Source organism: Oxyura jamaicensis, unplaced genomic scaffold, assembly GCF_011077185.1.
Source record: "Oxyura jamaicensis isolate SHBP4307 breed ruddy duck unplaced genomic scaffold, BPBGC_Ojam_1.0 oxyUn_random_OJ69542, whole genome shotgun sequence".
Taxonomy (NCBI): Eukaryota; Metazoa; Chordata; class Aves; order Anseriformes; family Anatidae; genus Oxyura; species Oxyura jamaicensis.
The window spans coordinates 77-4396 of NW_023309456.1; the positions used below are offsets into that span (position 1 = coordinate 77).

Consider the following 4320-nt stretch of genomic DNA (forward strand, 5'->3'; position numbering starts at 1 on the left):
CGCAGGCCGCACGCCGATTGGCTCCCCGCCGCGGGGAGACGCGCGCCCCGGGGGTTAACCCCTTGCTCCCCGCCGCGGGGCGGGGTGGGGGGGGGGGGTTTCAGCGGGACGGGGCCGCGCCGTCGGGGGGATGCTGCTGGACGGGAGGACGGCACCCGTTTTTTTGGGGGGGCAGGGGGGATGCGGCAAGGGAACGGAGCCAGAGCGTTTCCGCACGGTGCCCCCGGGCTCGGCTTCGTCCCCCGAAGCGCACCCACACGCCCGTGACCTGCTCCTGTCCGGCCGTGCGCCCACCTCCAGCACCGTCCTGTCCCGCTGGAATCGGTTCTCAACGGCTTTGGCGAGAGGGAGATGTTTTCCCACATCATCCTTAGCGGAAAAAATAAATGAAGAGAATAGATAACCCCGCCTCGATACGCAACGCCTCGCCGGAGATGGTGTTCGCCTGGCTCAAGGAGAAGAGGGCTCGTCCTTCCGTGCCGGTAACCCCGCGGGCTCCTTTCTCTATCCCATTTATCGCATACCCAGGTATTTCCCCTGGAAGCTGCTGGCTCTGCCGTCCGTGCCACGATGCAGCCGGAAAACATCCAAGGAGATTTTTTAAAAGATGGAGGGAAATAAGAGGGGAGCCGCGAACGATCCTCTTAGGAGGAGTTGTGTAGGAAGGGGTGCTGGAGAGCCGAGGGATGAAAGTTGGGGTGTCAGAGGGGACGTGTGGGTGCAGAGAGAACGAGGGGAAGGGCAGGGGGAGCAGGGCCGGGGGGGAGGTTTGGGGGCGCGGAGGGGACGGGGAGCAGCGGGGTGCGCTCCTTCGTCCAGGCTCCGCTCAGGTGTGTCGGCTCAGAGCAGGGGTAGAGCCGCTGCGGAGCTCGGGGAGCGGCGGGGAGGAGGAGGAGGAGGAAGAGACAGCTTCCTCCTGTGTTATGGGGCTTCGCCTCCAAACTTTTGGAAATACCTGCGGTTAGCTCACAATGTCTGCGATTCTTCGCTGATTTATCGAGCCTCCCTCCCTGCCGTTCGTTTTTCTTTTTATCTTTCTATTTTTATTTTGTATTTTTTACTCTTTATCCCCCCCCCCCCAACACCTCCCTCTGCCTCCCCGAGCTATCCCTGCGCCCTCTTCCCGGCCAAAAAGAAAAAAAAAAAAAGAAAAAAGAAAGAAAGAAAGAAAGAAAAAAAAAGACATTTCGGGGGAAGAAACGCCTGGGGAGCGAGCAGCGGCGGGGGTGGGAGGCTGGCGGGGGGCTGCGGAACCCGGGGGCCAGCTGGGTGGTCCCGCCGAGCCCCCCCCCCCCGACCCGTCGGGGAGAGGGGCAACGGGACGGACGGACGGACGGACAGACGGCCGGGGGGATGCACAGCCTGCCCGGCTGCGGTGGAGGGGAATCCGAGCATGAAGCCTCCCTCCCCGCTCCATCCCTGCTTCTCCCCAGAGGGGACCCTCTTTGGAGACCCCCCCCGGGATTCAGCCGGCGCCCTGCAGGGGACCCGGCTCTCCGCTCGCCTTCCGCAGCGCCCGGGGCCGCCTGCGGGAGGGCTGCCCCATCTAGAGGCGTCCCGGCCGCACTGCCCTCCGCCGCTGCCCCTGCCCTCGGCCCTTTTTACTATATATATATATATTTAAATTTATTATTATTAATGCAATCAGCTTGGCCATCTTTCTTTTCAGGTGCGATGCAACTCGCTCGCTGAAGAACTGTCAGGATGTCCTGATGCTTCAGGAAAGAGTCGACGGCACACACGCAGAGGAAAAAAAAAAAAAAAGGCTGCAAAACCTCTGGCAAGGGCACCCACCCTATATATAATGTATAAAAAGGTCTCCCGGGTGGGAGTACCTCCCACGGGGAAAAGGCGATGCTCCAGCTTTTCCTCCAGGGTAGGATTTGCTCCTGCCGGGAAGACCCGCTTCTGTCCCGTCCACCCGCCCCAAAACCTTCCTCAGTTTCATGGCCCAGGGCTGCCCCGCACTCGGGACACAGTACCTTTGCTGTATTTATTCAGATGTGATTTTTTTTTTTTCTTCCCCAGACTCGTCCCTATTTTACCTCCCGACGTGCTTACAGAAATACGGAACCTCCTGCCGGGTCTCGCAGGGGCTCGGGCGGAAGGTGGCCATGGCACAAACGGGGCGTCCTCCTGCAAAGGGGTTTCACCCCCCTCCGACCCTGCTGCTGGGTGGGAAGATGTGGTTCGTGGTTTTTCCCTCGGCCGTACCTCTCCCTGGCTGCGCACCAAACGAATGTGAAGGTGCCCTGGGCAGCTCGCTGGTTTTGCCGGAAAATCTCAGGTCGTCTGCTTTTGAACGGGTTTCGACCCTATTTCTTAAGCAACAATAGCCTATTTCCAGGCAGATGTAACCGCAGCTGTAACTGCGTGCCTCTGAGACAAGCCCCGGGCAGATTCGTCCATATGTGCCGGGAGGACCTCGCGTAAACCTCTGCTGCAACAGTCAGCACCCAAATCGCTTTGTAAACTGACGTCAGGAGCCGGAGGTGTCGAGAGTGAGATGTTTATGGACTGCAGGGACAGAAGGACATGCCACCTACAATTTAGAGGGGAAAAAGTAATGATTTCTGGAACCCAACCGAATATTAAGCCCGGAGAAATGTGCAAATATAATACTGACAGCGAGGGGTTTAATTTTACCGACTTTACAAACTCTTAGCAAATTAGCTCAGCGGGTTTTAATAGCTGGCAGGCAGTCCCCTTCTTCTCCCATACTCCTTTTATGGGGAAAAGCCCGTGTCCTTTGGGGCTGGGAGGCTGCGATGCGAGCATTCCTGTAGCCGCTTACAACCGAACGGGAGGAAATGCTGGGGGCTTGGATCGGGTGCGCGGGGTGACACGGTTCGGCCCGCTGTTACCACTCGGAGCCGCTGTTCCTGGGAAAACCGACCCAGATCCCCTTCCTGCTGCTTCACCTTTAGGATAAAAAGCCAGGGTTTGGCACGCCCGGCACCGAGCAGCGTTTCGCTGTCAGCACTGCGTGGCAGCATTTCTCCCGAGCTATCCCACCTTGCAAGACCCCCTGAAGGAAAAAACCGTACGGATTATTTACTCCTCGAGCTCTCCAAAAAAAGAGAGAAGATGCCTTGTCGATGCCCAGCGCCATGCCAGGAGGCCCCCGGCAGCTGCACACACCGGGAGCCCCCGCTCACAGCTGTCTGCAGGCAAGACCATCTCCTGAAATCAGTCCTCTCCTTGACTCTTTCCTTATTTTTACGCCGATTTTCCTATTGCTCAAGTAAATGGTTGTATATTCCTCGTCTTCTGACGTATTTAAATGCAGCCCGGGCAGGATTAAATTGATTTACTAATAAAAACCAAGCCGTCGTATTCAAATGGCCGGATGCGTCTTGTAGGCATTAATTAAAGCTTTTGAATTTTTCTGGGAAATAAACGTTGTGATATTTAGCTCCTGAATTTAGCTTCTCATTTGTTTTAATAAAGTTATATTCAATATGTATATTCAAATTATATATATTCAATAAAAGTGGAATTTATTTGCACTCTGATAGAAAAATAGAAGCAGAATCACATGCCAAAGTCACGCGTGAGTCACCCACAGAATATCCGGTCCATCTATTTGTTTTTTGCCTACTCTTTGCCTGAGCATTTTAATGAATATTTGCTAAAACACACTAGATGCATTTGCGGCTTTTAAGGACACTCAAAGTACAAATTAATCATTTGATGTTTATTGGGTGCAACATCACTTGAAGTTCAGGTTCCCTTTATTGTTGCTCCTCAATCTATAACTAAGTAATAATTCATCCTTTTTATTTTTATTTTTTTAATTTTGAAGTAGCTGAATTCACTTTTCACATATGATGAACTAACTTGGTAACTAAATTATTGAGGCAACATTTAAACAATTGATTTTCAGCTATGTAAATCAAGCAAGGATATCAGAGTATCCTTGCAAGAGTATCTCAGGATACTGGAATGGTTTACAATTACAAGGTGATTATAGATCTTTGTGTAAGAGTCATGTCTTTATTGGCAGCAGGTCAATAGTTACTTTATACATTTTTTTCTATCCCTTTATTGTTCATCACCAATTAAAGTTAATATCTGAGACCGTTTGGGGCTTATACGTTATAAATTTATACAAAACACCAATTACCCCCCAAAATAGAATTTAATATAAATGATTCCCTCTTTTCACACCATTCTCACTCAATAGGAAGCCTAACATATGGAGACAGAGGTTTTTTTTTTTTTTTTTTTTTTTTTTTTTTTTTTTAATAAAAAAATTATTGGGCAGATTCCTGCCTGCAAAGTTGGCTGTTGTGGTGCCTGTTCTGAGAAGCAGATCAG

The 4320-nt window shown here is 52.0% G+C and overlaps 1 long non-coding RNA gene across 1 annotated transcript; it reads left to right on the forward strand.

The window, feature by feature from the left end:
• Positions 1-317: 317 nt before the first annotated feature.
• LOC118159309 lies at positions 318-3415 on the forward strand. The gene is made up of 3 exons (XR_004747069.1): positions 318-482; positions 1670-1876; positions 2029-3415. It is a non-coding gene; the product is annotated as an uncharacterized LOC118159309 (long non-coding RNA).
• Positions 3416-4320: the final 905 nt, after the last annotated feature.